Source organism: Carica papaya, chromosome 5 (genome assembly GCF_054855325.1).
Source record: "Carica papaya isolate Zhongbai chromosome 5, ASM5485532v1, whole genome shotgun sequence".
Lineage (NCBI taxonomy): Eukaryota > Viridiplantae > Streptophyta > Magnoliopsida > Brassicales > Caricaceae > Carica > Carica papaya.
In genome coordinates this window covers 20,581,412-20,597,636 of record NC_142313.1, presented here as the reverse complement: position 1 = coordinate 20,597,636, position 16,225 = coordinate 20,581,412, and the positions used below count along the sequence as shown (strand labels likewise).

The 16,225-nt window shown below is 45.2% G+C and overlaps 19 pseudogenes; all 19 read left to right on the top strand.

Annotated features, from left to right (window-relative positions):
* The first annotated feature begins 27 nt into the window (after window positions 1–27).
* LOC148255072 (5S ribosomal RNA) lies at window positions 28–146 on the top strand (annotated as a pseudogene).
* Window positions 147–351: 205 nt separating this feature from the next.
* On the top strand, window positions 352–470 carry LOC148255071 (5S ribosomal RNA; annotated as a pseudogene).
* Window positions 471–1,965: 1,495 nt separating this feature from the next.
* Window positions 1,966–2,083, top strand: LOC148255070 (5S ribosomal RNA; annotated as a pseudogene).
* Window positions 2,084–3,253: 1,170 nt separating this feature from the next.
* On the top strand, window positions 3,254–3,372 carry LOC148255069 (5S ribosomal RNA; annotated as a pseudogene).
* A 530-nt stretch (window positions 3,373–3,902) lies between these two features.
* On the top strand, window positions 3,903–4,021 carry LOC148255068 (5S ribosomal RNA; annotated as a pseudogene).
* Window positions 4,022–5,150: 1,129 nt separating this feature from the next.
* On the top strand, window positions 5,151–5,268 carry LOC148255067 (5S ribosomal RNA; annotated as a pseudogene).
* Window positions 5,269–6,128: 860 nt separating this feature from the next.
* On the top strand, window positions 6,129–6,246 carry LOC148255066 (5S ribosomal RNA; annotated as a pseudogene).
* A 323-nt stretch (window positions 6,247–6,569) lies between these two features.
* LOC148255065 (5S ribosomal RNA) lies at window positions 6,570–6,687 on the top strand (annotated as a pseudogene).
* A 757-nt stretch (window positions 6,688–7,444) lies between these two features.
* On the top strand, window positions 7,445–7,563 carry LOC148255064 (5S ribosomal RNA; annotated as a pseudogene).
* A 344-nt stretch (window positions 7,564–7,907) lies between these two features.
* On the top strand, window positions 7,908–8,026 carry LOC148255063 (5S ribosomal RNA; annotated as a pseudogene).
* A 788-nt stretch (window positions 8,027–8,814) lies between these two features.
* On the top strand, window positions 8,815–8,933 carry LOC148255062 (5S ribosomal RNA; annotated as a pseudogene).
* A 418-nt stretch (window positions 8,934–9,351) lies between these two features.
* On the top strand, window positions 9,352–9,470 carry LOC148255061 (5S ribosomal RNA; annotated as a pseudogene).
* A 2,140-nt stretch (window positions 9,471–11,610) lies between these two features.
* Window positions 11,611–11,728, top strand: LOC148255060 (5S ribosomal RNA; annotated as a pseudogene).
* Window positions 11,729–11,933: 205 nt separating this feature from the next.
* On the top strand, window positions 11,934–12,052 carry LOC148255059 (5S ribosomal RNA; annotated as a pseudogene).
* A 530-nt stretch (window positions 12,053–12,582) lies between these two features.
* Window positions 12,583–12,701, top strand: LOC148255058 (5S ribosomal RNA; annotated as a pseudogene).
* A 203-nt stretch (window positions 12,702–12,904) lies between these two features.
* LOC148255057 (5S ribosomal RNA) lies at window positions 12,905–13,023 on the top strand (annotated as a pseudogene).
* Window positions 13,024–14,402: 1,379 nt separating this feature from the next.
* On the top strand, window positions 14,403–14,525 carry LOC148255056 (5S ribosomal RNA; annotated as a pseudogene).
* An 860-nt stretch (window positions 14,526–15,385) lies between these two features.
* On the top strand, window positions 15,386–15,504 carry LOC148255055 (5S ribosomal RNA; annotated as a pseudogene).
* Window positions 15,505–16,034: 530 nt separating this feature from the next.
* Window positions 16,035–16,152, top strand: LOC148255054 (5S ribosomal RNA; annotated as a pseudogene).
* Window positions 16,153–16,225: the final 73 nt, after the last annotated feature.

Genomic DNA, 16,225 nt, shown 5'->3' with positions numbered 1-16,225 from the left:
GTATGTATTTGCACCGCGGAACAAAACAGGTGCGATCATACCAACACTAATGTACCAGATCCCATCAGAACTCTGCAGTTATGTGTACTTGGGCGAGAGTAGTACTTGGAAGGGTGACCTCCTGAGAAGTACTCGTGTTGCAACTATTTTTTTACAGATGGGTTGATCAACGTTACGTGCGACTGGAACTATGGTCTTCTGGTTTATTCACAAATGTGAGTCACGGCACCGAGTCATTTTACTTGATATTAGAACGAGAAGAAGAGGTGCAGTGTGCACGCACAAGAAAATAAATTGCAGTAGGGGGAGGGAAGGAGAAGGAGTGTATGTATTTGCAGCGCGAAATGAAATATGTGCGATCATACCAGCACTAATACACCGGATCCCATCAGAACTACGCATTAAAGTGTGCTTGGGTAAGAGTAGTACTAGGATGGGTGACCTCCTCGGAAGTACTCGTGTTGCACCTATTTTTTTACAGATGGGTCGCTCGACATTACGTGCGACTGAAACTATGATTTTCTGATTTATTTACAAATTTTAGTCACGAAACAGGGGCATTTTACTTGATATTAGATGGAGAAGGATAGGTGCAACATGCACGCACAAGGAAACAAATGACGGGAGGAGGGAGGGAAGGAGGAGTGTATGTATTTGCAGCGAAGAATGAAACAGGTGCCATTATACCATTACTAATTCAGCAGATCCCATTAGAACTCTGCAGTTAAATGTGCTTGGGCGAGTGTAGTACTAGGAGTGGAGACTTCCTGGAAAGTCCTCGTGTTGCACTTATTTTTTTCAGATGGGGCGTTCGATGTTATGCGCGACTGGAACTATGGTCCGCTGGTTTATTCGTAAATGTGGGTCAAGGAGCTGGGGAATTTTACTTGATCTTAGAAAGATAAGCAGAGGTGCAGTGTGCACGCACAAGGAAACAAATGACGGGAAGCAGGAGGGAAGGAGAAGGAGTGTATGTAATTCTGTGCGGAATGAAATGGGATCATACCAGCACTAATTCAGTGGATCCCATCAGAACTTCATAGTTAAGTATGCTTGGGCGAGAGTAGTACAAGAATGGGTAACCTTCTGGGAAGTACTCGTGTTGCACCCATTTTTTTACAGATGGGTCGTTCAACGTTACGCGCGACTTGAACTATGACCCACTACTTTATTCCCAAATGCGAGTCATGGTGCCGAGGCATTTTACTTGATATTAGAATGAGAAGGAGAGGTGTAGTGTGCACGCACATGGAAACAAATAACGAGAGGGGGGAGGGAATGAGAAGTAGTATATGTATTTGCAGCGCGGAATGAAAGATGTGCGATCATAGCAGCACTAATGCACTGGATCCCATCAAAACTTCGGAGTTAAGTTTGCTTGGGTGAGAGTAGTACTAGGATGGGTGACCTCCTTGAAAGTCCTCGTGTTGCACCCATTTTTTTACAGATGGGTCTTTCGACGTTACGCGTGACTGGAACTATAGTCCACTGGATTATTCACAAATGTGAGTCACGGTGCCTAGGCATTTTACTTGATATTAGAACGAGAATGAGAGGTGCAGTGTGCATGCAAAAGGAAACAAATGACGGGAGGAGGAGGGAAGGAGAAAGAGTGTATGTATTTACAGCGCAGAATAAAACATCTGCGATCATACTAGGACTAATACACCGGATCCCATCTGAACTCCGCAGTTAATGTGTTTAGGCGATAGTAGTACGAGGATGGGTGACCTCCTTGGTAGTACTCGTGTTGCACCCATTTTTTTGCAGGTAGGTCATTCAACGTTACGCGCGATTGGAACTATGGTCCGCTGGTTTATTCGTAAATGTGAATCACGATGCCAAGGTATTTAACTTGATATTAGAATGAGAATGAGAGGTGCAGTATGCACGCACAAGGAAACAAATGATGGAAAGAGGGAGGGAATGAGAAGGAGCGTATGTATTTGCAGTGCGAAATGAAACAGGTGCAATCATACCAGCACTAATGCACCGGATCCCATCAGAACTCTGCATTTAAGTGTACTTGAACGAGAGTAGTATTAGGATGGGTGACCTCTTGGGAAGTCTCGTGTTGCACCCATTTTTTTGCAGATGGGTCGTTCGACGTTACCCGCGACTGGAACTATGGTCCGTTGATTTATTCACAAATGTGAGTCAAGGTGCCCGGTTTTACTTGATATTAGAAAGAGAAGCAGAGGTGCAGTGTGCACGCATAAGGAAATAAATGACGGGAGGGGGGAGGGAAGGAGAGGAGTGTAAGTATTTGCTGCGCGAAATGAAATCGGTCCGAGCATGTAAGCACTAATTCATCGAATCCCATCAGAACCCCACAATTAAGTGTGCTTGGGCAAGAGTAGTACTAGGATGGGTGTCCTTCTGGGAAGTACTCATGTTGTACCCATTTTTTTGCAGATGGGGCATTCAACGTTACGCGCGAACTTTAACTATGGACCGCTAGTTTATTCGTAAATGTGAGTCACGGTGCCAAGGCATTTTACTTGATATTAGAATAAGAAGGAGAGGTGCAGTGTGCACGCACATTGAAATAAATGATGGGAGGGGGAGGGAAAGAGAAGGAATGTATGTATTTGTAGCGCAGAATGAAACCGGTGCAATCATACAAGCACTAATGCACCGGATCCCATCAGAACAATGAAGTTAAATGTGATTGGGCGCGAGTAGTACTAGGATGGGGGACCTCTTGGGAAATTCTCATGTTGCACCCATTTTTTTGCATATGAGTCATTTGACGTTTCGCACGACTGAAATTATGGTTCGCTGGTTTATTCTCAAATGTGAGTGACGGCGTCGGGGGATTTTACTTGATATTAGAAGGAGAATGAGAGGTGCAATGTGCATGCATAAGGAAACAAATGACGGGAGGGGGGAGGGAAGGAGAAGAAGTGTATATATTTGCAGCGCAGAATGAAACAAGTGTACTTATACCTTCACTAATTCACTGGATCCCCTCAGAACTCTGCAGTTAAATGTGTTTGGGGGAGTGTAGTACTAGGAATGGTGACCTCCTGAGAAGTCCTCGTGTTGCACCTATTTTTTTCAAATGGGCCGTTTGAAGTTACACACGACTGGAACTATGTTCTTCTGGTTTATTCGCAAATGTGAGTTAAGGCGTCGGGGTATTTTACTTGATATTAGGACAAGAAGCTGAGGTGCAGTGTGCACGCACAAGAAAACAAATGATGGGAGGGGGGAGGGAAGGAGAATAAGTATATGTATTTGCAAATGAAACAGGTGCGATCGTACCAGCACTAATGCACCAGATCGCATCAGAACTCCGCAGTTATGTGTGCTTGGGCGAGAGTAGTACTAGGATGCGTGACCTTCTGGGAAGTACTCGTGTTGCACCTATTTTTTTGTAGATGGGTCGTTCGACGCTATGCGCGACTGGAACTATGGTCTGCTGGTTTATTCGCAAATGTGAGTCACGGTGCTGAAGCATTTTACTTGATATTAGAACGAGAAGGAGAAGTACAGTGTGCACGCACAAGGAAAACAATGATAGAATGGGGAGGGAAGGAGAGTGAGTGTATGTATTTGTAGTGCGGAATCATATAGGTGCGATCATACCAGCACTAATGCACAGGATCCCATCAAAACTCTATAGTTATGTGTTCTTAGGCGAGAGTAGTACTTGGACGAGTGACCTCTTGGGAAGTACTCGTGTTGCACCAATTTTTTTGCAGATGGGTCGTTCGATGTTACGCGTGACTGGAACTATGGTCTGCTGGTTTATTCACAAATGTGAGTTACGGCGCCGGGGCATTTTACTTGATATTAGAACGAGAAGGAGAGGTGCAGTATGCACGCACAAGGAAACAAATGACGGGAGGGGGGAGGGAAGGAAAATGAGTGTAAGTATTTGCAGCGCGGAATGAAACAGGCGCGATCATACCAGCACTAATGCATCGGATCCCATCAGAACTCCGCATTTAAGTGTGCTTGGGCGAGAGTAGTACTAGAATGGGTGACCTCCTGGGAAGTACTCGTGTTGCACCCATTTTTTTGCAAATAGGTCGTTCAACGTTACACGCGACTGGAACTATAATCTGCTGGTTTATTTGCAAATGCGAGTCACGGTGTCGGGGAATTTTATTTGATATTAGAATGAGAAGGAGAGGTGCAGTGTGCCTGCACAAGGAAACAAATAATGGGAGGGGGGAGGGAAGGAGAAGGATTGTATGTATCTGCAGTGCAGAATGAAACAGGTGCGATCATACTAGCACTAATGCATCGTATCCCATCATAATCTGCAATTAAGCTCGTTTGGGCGAGAGTAGTACTAGGATGAATGACCTCCTAGGAAATGCTTGTGTTGCACCCGTCTTTTTGCAGATAGGGCATCAAACGTTACGCGCGACTGGAGCCATAATCTGCTGGTTCATTTGCCGGCGTGAGTTGCCGCGCCGGAGCATTTTGCTTACTTTTTTTTGTGCACTCATTTATAATCTACCACGTGATAAGAGAGTCATTACGAGCATCTTACATAGTAGAACAATGAAAAAAAAGGTGTGGTGAGTGGTCCTTTAATCTGGGTATAAGTCAAGACGCTGGGGCATTTTACTTGATATTAGAACTAGAAATAGAGATGCAGTGTGCGCGGACAGTGAAAAAAATTACGAGAGAGGGGAGGAAAGGAGAAGGGGGATATGTATTTGCAATGCGGAATGGAAGGGGTGCGATCATACGCTGACTAATGCATCGGATCCCATCGAACTATGAAGTTAAGCATGCTTGGGCGAGAGTAGTACTAGGATTGGTAACCTCCTGAGAAGTCCTCGTGTTGCACTGTTGTTTTGCAAATGGGGTGTAAAACGATACATGTGATCGGAGCCACAATCCACTGGCGTGAGTCGCATTGCCAGAAAATTTTGCTTATTATTTTTTCGTGCATTCATTTATAGTCTACCACGTGATAAGAGTGTCATTACGAGCATATTACATAGTAGAATAAAGAAAAATGAGGTACGACGGGCGATCCTTTCTTTTGGCGTGAGTCGAGGTGTCGGGGCATTTCGCTTGATATTAGAACTATAAACAGAGGTGTGGTGTGCACGCACAGCGAAAAAAATGACGAGTGGGGGGAGGGAAGGAGAAGGGGTATATGTATTTGTAGCGCGGAATGGAAGGGGTGCAATCATACTAGCATTAATACACCAGATCCCATCGAACTCCGTAGTTAAGCGTGCTTGGGCGAGAGTAGTACTAGGATGGATGACTTCCTGGGAAGTTCTCTTTTTGCACCCGTCTTTTTGTAGACAGGGCGTCAAACGTTACGCGCGATCGGAGCCAGAGTCCGCTAGCATAAGAAGCGACGTTGAAACATTTTGCTTAATATTTTACGTGCACTTATTTGTAGTTCACCACGTGATAAGAGTTACGGGGCCTAAAAATTTTGCTTAATATTTTTCGTGCATTCATTTATAGTCCATCACGTGATAAGAGTGTCATTACGAGTATCTTACATAGTATAATAATGAAAAATGAGGTACAACGGGCGATCCATTCATCTGGGCGTGAGTCGAGGTGCCGGGGTATTTTACTTGATATTTGAACTAAAAACAGAGGTGTGGTGTGTGTGCACAACGAAACAAATGACGGAAGGGGGGAGGGAAGGAGATGGGGTATATGTACTTGCAGCATGGAATGGAAGGGGTGCGATCATACCTGCACTAATGCATTAGATCCCATCGAATTTCGTAGTTAAGTGTGCTTGGGCAGAAGTAGTACTAGGATTGGTGACCTCCTGGAAAGTTCTCTTGTTCCACTCGTTTTTTTGCTGACGGGACATTAAACATTATGCGCGATCAAAGCCATTGTCCCTCGGAGTGAGTCGCAACGCCAAGACATTTTTCTTAATATTTTTCGTGCATTCATTTATAGTTCGTCATGAGATAAGAGTGTCATTACGAGCATCTTACATAGTAGAATAACGAAAGACGAGGTGCACGGGGTAGTCCGTTCATCTGGGTGTGAGTCGAGGTGCCAGAGCATTTTGCTCTATATTAGAACTATAAGTAGAGGTGCAGTGTTCGCGCATAGCGAAACAAATAACAGGGGGGGAGGGAGGGAGAAGGGGTATATGTATTTGTATCGCAAAATAGAAGTGGTGCGATCATACTAGCACTGATGCACCGGATCCCATTGAACTCCGTAGTTGAGCATGCTTTGGTGAGAGTAGTACTAGGATGGGTGATCTTTTGGGAAGTCTTCGTGTTGCGCCCATCTTTTTACGGATGGGATGTTAAATGTTATGCGCAATAAGTGCCATAGTCCGCCGGCATGAGTCGTGGTGCCTGATTTTTCATACATTCATTTATATTCTATCACGAGATAAGAATGTCATTACGATTATCTTACATAGTAGAACAATGAAAATAGAGTTATGGCCAGCGGTCTGTTCATTTGGGCATGAGTCGAGATGCATTGGCATTTCGCTTGATATTAGAACTAGAAACAGAGGTGCGGTGTGCGTGCACAACAAAATAAATGATGAGATGGGAGAGGGAAGGAGAAGTGGTATATGTATTTGCAGCGCGGAATGGAAGGGGTGCGATCATACCAGCACTAATGCATCGGATCCCGTCGAACTTCATAGTTAATCGTGCTTGGGCGAGAGTAGTACTAGGATGGGTGATCTCCTAGGAAGTTCTCATGTTGTACCATTCTTTTTGCAGATGGGGCATTAAATGTTATGCAGGACTAGAGTTACAGTCGCCGGTTAATTTGCAAACGTGAGTAACGGCACTGGAGCATTTTGCTTAATATTATTCGTGCATTCAATTATAGCCCACCACGTGATAAGATTATTATCACGAGCATTTTACATAGTAGAACAACAAAAAAGGAGGTGCGGCGGGTGTTTCGTTCATATAGACATGAGTCGTGGCGCTGGGGTGTTTCGATCGATATTAGAACTAGAAGCAAAGGTGCGTTGCGCGCACATCGAAATAAATGATGGGAAGGGAGAGGGAAGGAGAAGGGATATATGTCTTTGCAGCGCAAATTAAAAGGGGTGCGATCATACCAGCACTACGATAGGTGACCTCTTAGGAAGCACTGGTGTTGCACCCCTTTTTTTTGCAGACGGGGCGTTAAATGTTACGTGGGACTGAAGCGACGGTCCGTCTGTTCATTCGCAAACGTGAGTCACAGTGTCAGGGCATTTTGCTTAATACTTTTTGTGCATTCAATTAAAGCCCATCTCGTGATGAGAGTGTCATTGTGAGCATCTTAAATAGTAGAACAATGAAAAATGAGGTGCGGCAGGCGATCCGTTCATATGGGCATGAGTCAAGGTGCCAGAGCATTTCGCTCGATATTAGAACTAGAAGCAGAGATGAGTTGCACGTACATCGAAATAAATGACGCAAAGGGAGATGAAAGGAGAAGTGGTATATGTCTTTGTGGCGCAAATTAAAAGGGGTGCGATCATACCAGCATTAGTTCATCGAATTCTATCCGAACTCTGCAGTCAAGCATGCTTGGCCGAGTGTAGTACTAGGATGGGTGACCTTTTGGGAAGTACTCGTGTTGCACCATGCTTTTTGTAGACGGGGCATTAAATGTTACACGGGACCAGAGCAACGGTCCGGCAGTTCATTCACAAACGTGAGTCACGGCGCCGAGACATTTTTCTTAATATTTTTCGTGCATTCAATTGAAGCTCATCACGTGTTGAGAGTGTCATTGCGAGCATCTTATATAGTAGAATAATGAAAAAGGAGGTGTGGTGGGTGTTTCATATAGACATGAGTCGAGGCGCCGGGGCATTTCACTCGATATTAGAATTAGAAGAAGAGGTGAGTTGCGCCCACTGCGAAATAAATAATGGGAAGGGAGAGGGAAGGGGAAGGGGTATATGTACTTGTGGCGCAAACCAAAACGATTGCGATCATAACAGCACTAGTTCACCGGATCCCATCAGAACTCCGCAGTCAAGCGTTCTTAGGCGAGAGTAGTACTAGGATGCGTGACCTTTTGGGAAGTGCTCGTGTTGCACCCTTCTTTCTATAGATGGGGCGTTAAATGTTACGCGGGACCGGAGCGACGGTACGCCGGGGCATTTTGCTTAATATTTTTTGCACATTCAATTAAAACCAATCACTTGATAAGAGTGTCATTGCAAGCACCTTACATAATATAACAACAAAAATTGAGGTGCGATGGGCGATCCGTTCTTATGGGCATGAGTTGAGGCGCCGGGGCATTTCGCTTAATATTAGAACTAGAAGAAGAGGTGAGGTGCACACACAACAATTCAAATGAGGGGAGGGGAGAGGGAAGGAAAAGGGGCATATGTATTTGCGGCGTAAACAAGAAAGGGTGCGATTATACCAATACTAGTTCACCGGATCCCATCAGAACTCTGCAGTTATGTGTGCTTGGGTGAGAGTAGTACTAGGATGGGTTACCTCCTGGGAAGCTCTCGGCTCTCGTGTTGCATCCTTCTTTTTTTAGACTGGTCGTTAAATGTTACGTGGGAGCAGAGCGACGGTCCACCAGATAATTTGCAAACGTGAGTAACGGCACCAGGACATTTTATTTAATATTTTTTCCGCGTTTAATTAAAGTCCATCACGTGATAAGAGTGTCTGCGAGCATATTACATAGTAGAACAACAAAAAATGAGGTACGGCACTATCCGTTCATATGGGCATGAGTGGAGGCGCTGGGGTATTTCGCTTGATATTAGAATTAGATGCAGAGGTGAGGTGCGCGCACAGCAAAACAAATGACGGGAGGAGAGAAGGAAGGAGAAGGGGTATATGTACTTGCAGTGCAAACTAGAATGGGTGCGATCATACCAGCACTAGTTCACCGGATCCTATCTAAACTCTGTAGTTAAGCGTGCTTGGGCGAGAGTAGTACTAAGATGGGTGATCTACTGGGAAGTTCTTGTGTTGCACCCTTCTTTTTGCAGACGGGGCGTTAAACATTCAACTGGACTGGAGCGATGGTCTGCGGGTTCATTTGCAAACGTTAGTCACGGCACCGGAGAATTTTTCTTAATATTTTTTTAGCATTCAATTAAAGCCCATAACATGATGATAGTGTAATTGCGAGCATCTTAAATAGTAAAACAACAAAAAATGAGAGGCAGCGGGTGATCCGTTCATATGGGCATGAGTCGAGATGGGTCGTTCGAGGTTACGTGCGACTGAAACTTTGGTCCGCTGGTTTATTCGCAAATGTGAGTCACAGCGCCGGAGCATTTTACTTGATATTAGACCGAGAAGGAGAGGTGCAGTGTGCACGCACAAGGAAATAAATGACGGGAGGGGGGTGGGAAGGAGAAGGAGTGTATGTATTTGTAGCGCAGAATGAAACAGGTGCCATTATACCATCACTAATTCACCGGATCCCATCCGAACTCCGAAGTTAAATGTGCTTGAGCGAGTATAGTACTAGGAGTGGTGACCTCCTGGGATGTCCTCGTGTTGCACCTATTTTTTTCAAATGGGGCGTTCGACGTTACGCGCGACTGGAACTATGGTCTGCTGGTTTATTTGCAAATGTGAGTCACGGTGCCGATGCATTTTACTTGATATTATAACAAGAAAGAGATGTGCAGTGTGCACGCACAAGGAAACAAATGATGAGAGGGGGGAGGGGAGGAGAAGGAGTGTATGTATTTGCAGATCCCATCGGAACTCTTTAGTCAAGCGTTCTTGGGCGAGAGTAGTACTAGAATGCGTGACCTTCTAGGAAGTGCTCGTGTTGCACATTTCTTTCTACAGATGGGGCATTAAATGTTATGCGGGATCAGAGTGACTGTCCACCGGGGCATTTTGCTTAATATTTTTTGCACATTCAATTAAAGCCAATCACGTGATAAGAGTGTCATTGTGAGAACCTTACATAATATAACAACAAAAAACAAGGTGCGATGGGTGATCCGTTCATATGGGCATGAATCGAGGTGCCGGGACATTTCGCTTAATATTAGAACTAGAAGAAGAGGTGAGGTGCGCGCACAACGAATCAAATGATGGGAGGGGAGAGGGAAGGAGAAGGGGCATATGTATTTGCGGTGCAAACAAGAAATCGTGCTATCATACCCGCACTAGTTCACTAGATCCCATCAGAACTCTGCAGTTATGCGTGCTTGGGCGAGAGTAGTACTAGAATGGGTTGCCTCCTGGGAAGCTCTCGGCTCTTGTGTTGCATCCTTCTTTTTTCAGACTGGGCGTTAAACATTACGCAAGACCGGAGCAACGGTCCACCGGTTCATTCACAAACATGAGTAACGGCGCCGGTGAATTTTGTTTAATATTTTTCGCGCATTCAATTAAAGTCCATCACATGATAAGAGTGTCTGCGAGTATATTACATAGTAGAACAACAAAAAACGAGGTGCGGTGCTATCCATTCATATGGGCATGAGTGGAGGCGCCAGGGTATTTCGCTTGATATAAGAATTAGATGCAGAGGTGAGGTGCGCGCACAGTGAAACAAATGACGGGAGGGGAGAGTGAAGGAGAAGGGGTATATGTACTTGCGGCACAAACTAGAACAGGTGCGACTAGTTCACCGGATCTCATCTGAACTCCGTAGTTAAGCATGCTTGGGCGAGAGTAGTACTAGGATGGGTGATCTACTGGGAAGTTCTCGTGTTGCACCCTTTTTTTTGCAGGCGGGGCGTTAAACATTCAATTGGACCGGAGCGATGGTCTGCCGGTTCATTTGCAAACGTGAGCCACGACACTGGAGCATTTTTCTTAATATTTTTTCAACATTCAATTAAAGCCCATCACATGATGAGAGTGTAATTGCGAGCATCTTAAATGGTAAAACAACAAAAAACGAGAGGCAGCGGGTGATCCGTTCATATGGGCATGAGTCGAGATGGGTCGTTAGACATTACGCGCGACTGGAACTATGGTCCGCTGATTTATTTGCAAATGTGAGTCACGGCATTGAGACATTTTACTTGATATTAGAACGAGAAGGAGATGTGCAGCGTGCACGCACAAGGAAACAAATGACGTGAGGGGGGAGGGAAGGAGAAGAAGTATATGTATTTGCAGGGCAGAATGAAACAGGTGCCATAATACCATCACTAATTCACAAGATCCCATTCGATGTTACACGCGACTGGAACTATGGTCCGCTGATTTATTCGCAAATGTGAGTCACAACGCCGGGGCATTTTACTTGATATTAAAACGAGGATGAGAGGTGTAGTGTGCACGCACAAGGAAACAAATGACGGGGGGGGGAGGAAGGAGAATATATGTATGTATTTGGAGCGCAGAATGAAACAGGTGCCATTATACCATCACTAGTTCACCGAATCTCATCACAACTCCGCAGTGAAATGTGCTTGGGCGAGTCTAGTACTAGAAGTGGTGACCTCCTGGAAAGTCCTTGTGTTGCACCTATTTTTCTCATATGGGGCGTTCGATGTTACGCGCGGCTGGAACTAGGTTCCGCTGGTTTATTCATAAATGTGAGTCACGGCGCTGAGGCATTTTACTTGATATTAGAACGAGAAGGAGAGGTGTAGTGTGCACGAACAAGAAAACAAATGACAGGAGGGGGGAGGGAAAGAGAATGAGTGTATGTATTTGCAGCGCGGAATGAAACAGGTGCGATCAAACTAGTATTAATGCACCGGATCCCATCAGAACTCCGCAGATAAGTGTGCTTGGGTAGAGTAGTACTAGGATGGGTGACCTCCTGGGAAGTCTTCATGTTGCACCCATTTTTTTCATATGGGTCATTCGACGTTACGCACGACTGGAACTATGGTCTGCTGGTCTATTCAAAAATGTGAGCCACGGTGCTGAGGCATTTAACTAGATATTAGAACGAGAAGGAGAGGTGCAATGTGCACGCACAAGAAAACAAATGATGGGAGGGGAGAGGGAAGGAGAAGAAGTGTATGTATTTGCAGTGCGATCTGAAACAGGTGCGATCATACTAGCACTAATGCACCGGATCCCATCAGAACTCCGCAGTTAAGTATGCTTGGGTGAGAGTAGTACTAGGATGGGTGTCCTCTTGGGAAGTCCTCGTGTTGCACCCATTTTTTTGAAGATGTGTCCTTCGACGTTTGCGCGACTGGAATTATGGTCCGCCAGTTTATTCGCAAATTTGAGTTACAGCGGCGGAGCATTTTACTTGATATTACAACGAGAATGAGAGGTGCAGTGTGCACGCACAAGGAAACAAATAATGGGAGGGGGGAGTGAAGGAGAAGGAGTGTATGTATTTGCAGCACAGAATAAAACAGCTGCGATCATACTAGTATTAATGCACCAGATCCCATTAGAACTCCGCAGTTAAGTGTGTTTGGGCGAGAGTAGTACTAAGATGGGTGACCTTTTGGGTAGCCCTCGTGTTCGACCCATTTTTTTGCAGATGGGTCCTTCGACGTTATGCACAACTGTAACTATGGTCCGCTGGTTTATTCATAAATGTGAGTCATGGCGCCAGGGCATTTAACTTTATATTAGAACGAGAAGCAGAGGTGCAGTGTGCACGCACAAGAAAACAAATGACGGGAGGTTGGAGGGAATGAGAAGGAGTGTATGTATTTACAGCACAACCTAAAACAGGTGCGATCATACCAGCACTAATGCACCGGATCCCATCAAAACTCCGCAGTTAAGTGTGCTTGGGCGAGAGTAGTACTAGGATTGGTGACCTCCTCGGAAGTCTTCGTGTTGCACCCATTTTTTTGGAGATGGGTCCTTCGACGTTACGCGCGACTGGAACTATGGTCCGCTGGTTTATTTGCAAATGTGAGTCGCGGCACCGGGGCATTTTACTTGATATTACAATGAGAAAGAGAGGTGCAGTGTGCACGTAAAAAGAAACAAATGACGGGGGGGAGGGAAAGAGAAGGAGTGTATGTATTTACAGCGCAGAATAAAAAAGGTGCGATCATACCAACAATAATGCACTGGATCCCATCAGAACTCCGCAGCTAAGTGTGCTTGGGTGAGAGTAGTACTAGAATGGGTGATCTCCTAGAAAGTTCTCCTTTTACACCTTTCTTTTTACAGACGGGGCATTAAACATTCAACTGGACCGGAGCGATGGTCCGCCGGTTCATTTGCGAACGTGAGTCATGGCACTGGAGCATTTTTCTTAATATTTTTTTAGCATTCAATTAAAGCTCATCACGTGATGAGAGTATCATTGCGAGCATCTTAAATTGTAGAACAACAAAAAACGAGAGGCGACGGGTGATCCGTTCATATGGGCATGAGTCACGATGGGTTATTCGACGTTATGCGTGATTGGAACTATGGTCCGCCGGTTTATTCGTAAATGTGAGTCACGGCATCAGGGTATTTTACTTAATATTATAACGAGAAGGAGAGTTGCAGTGTGCACGCACAAGGAAACAAATGACGGGAGGGGGGAGGGAAGGAGAAGGAGTGTAGTATTTGGAGCGCATAATGAAACAAGTGCCATTATACCATCACTAATGAATCGGATCCCATCACAACTCTGCAGTTAAATGTGCTTGGGCGAATGTAGTACTAGAAGTGGTGACCTCTTAGGAAGTCCTTATGTTGCACTTATTTTTATCAGATAGGGCGTTCAACATTACGCGCGGCTAGAACTATGGTCAGCTGGTTTATCTACAAATGTGAGTCACGGAGCCTGGACAATTTACTTGATATTAAAATGAAAAAAGACGTGCAGTGTACGCGCACAACGAAATAAATGACGGGACGGGGGAGGGAAGTAAAAGGAGTGTATGTATTTGCAGCGCAAAATGAAACTGGTGTGATCATACTAGCACTAATGCACGTGATCCCATTAGAACTCTGCAATTAAGTGTGTTTGGGAGAAAGTAGTACTAGGATTGGTGACCTCCTGGGAAGTCCTCGTGTTGCTCCCATTTTTTTGCAGATGGGTCATTCGACGCTACGCACGACTGAAAGTATGGTTCGCTGGTTTATTCACAAATGTGAGTCACGGCGCCAGGGTATTTTACTTGATATTAGAACGAGAAGTAGAGGTGCAGTGTGCACACACAAGGAAACAAATGACGGGAGGGGGGAGGGAAGGAGAAGGAGTGTATATATTTGCAACGCGGAATAAAACAGGTGCGATCATACCAGCACTAATGCTCCGGATCCCATCATAACTCCTCAGTTAAATGTGCTTGGGCGAGATAGGATGGGTGACCCCTTGGAGAGTTCTCGTGTTACACCCATTGTTTTGCTGATGGATCCTTCGACGTTATGCCAGACTGGAAGTATGGTCCGCTAGTTTATTTACAAATGTGAGTCACGGCACCGGGCATTAAAGTTGATATTAGAACGAGAAACAGAGGTGTAGTGTGCATGTAGAAGGAAACAAATGACGGGAGGGGGGGAAGGAGAAGGAGTGTATGTATTTACAGCTCAGAATCAAAAAGGTGCGATCATACCAGCACTAATGCACCGGATCCCATCAGAACTCCGCAGCTAAGTAAGTGTACTTGGGCGAGAGTAGTACTAGGATGGGTGAACTCCAGGGAACTCCTCGTGTTGCACCCATCTTTTTACAAATGGGTCGTTCGACGTTACGCTCGACTAGAACTATGATCCGCTGGTTTATTCTCAAATGTGAGTCACCGCCCCGGGACATTTTACTTGATATTAGAACGAGAAAGAGAGGAACAGTTTGCACGAACAAAGAAACAAATTATGGGAGGGTGGAAGGACGGAGAAGGAGTGTATGTATTTGTAGCGCAGAATGAAACAGGTGCCATTATACCATCACTAATTCACCGGATCCCATCAGAACTCTGGAGTTAAATGTGCTTTGGTGAGTGTAGTACTAGGTGTGGTGACCTCCTAAGAAGTCCTCGTGTTGCACCCATTTTATTGTAGATGGGTCATTCAACGTTATGCGTGACTCGAACTATAGTTCGCTGGTTTATTCACAAATGTGAGTCACGGCACCGGGGTATTTTACTTGATATTAGAACGAGAAGCAGAGGTGCAGTGTGCACGCACATGGAAACAAATGACGGGTGGGGGGAAGGGAAGGAGAAAGAGTGTATTTATTTGCAGCTTGGAATAAAACATGTATGATCATACCAGCACTAATGCACCGGATCCCATCATAACTCCTCAGTTAAGTGTGCTTGGGTGAGAGTCGTACTAGGATGGGTGACCTCCTGGAAGTCCTCGTGTTACACCCATTTTTTTTTCAAATGGATCCTTCGACGTTACGCGCAACTGGAAGTATGGTCCGCTATTTTATTTGCAAATTTGAGTCACGGCGCTGGGGCATTTTACTTGATATTAGAATGAGGGGGAGAGGTGCAATGTGCACGTGCAAGGAAACAAATGACGGGAGAGGGGGGGAGGGAAGGAGAAGGAGTGTATGTATTTACAGCGCATAATAAAAAAGGTGCGATCATACTAGCACTAATGCACGGGATCCCATCAGAACCCTGCAGTTAAGTGTACTTGGGCGAGAGAAGTATTAGGATGGGTGACCTCCAGGGAAGTTTTCGTGTTGCACCCATTTTTTTACAAATGGGTCGTTCGACCTTACGCGCGACTAGAACTATGGTCCGCTAATTTATTCGCAAATGTGAGTGACAGCGATGGAGCATTTCACTTTAGATTATAAGGATAAAGAGAGGTGCAGTATGCACGTACAAGGAAACAAATGACGAGAGGGGGGAGGGAAGGAAAAAGAGTGTATGTCTCTGCAGTGCAGAATGAAACAGGTGCCATTATACCATCACTAATTCACTAGATCCCAACAGAACTCCGCAGTTAAATGTGCTTGGGCGAGTGTAGTACTAGGAGTTGTGACCTCCTTGGAAGTCTTCGTGTTGCACCTATTTATTTTAGATGGGCCATTCGATGTTAGGCGCGATTGGAACTATGATCCGCTGGTTTATTCGCAAATGTGAGTCACGACACCGAGACATTTTACTTGATATTAGAACGAAAATGAGAGGTGCTGTGTGCACGCCCAAGGAAACAAATGACTCGAGGGGGGAGGGAAGGAGAAGTAGTGTATGTATTTGCAGCACAGAATGAAAGAGGTGCGATCATACCAGCACTAATGCACCGGATCCCAACAGAACTCTGCAGTTAAGTATGTTTGGGCGAGAGTAGTACTGGATGGGTGCCCTCCTGAGAAGTACTCGTGTTGTACCCATTTTTTTGCAGATGGGTTGTTCGATGTTACGCCCGACTAAAACTATGGTCCACTGGTTTATTCACAAATGTGA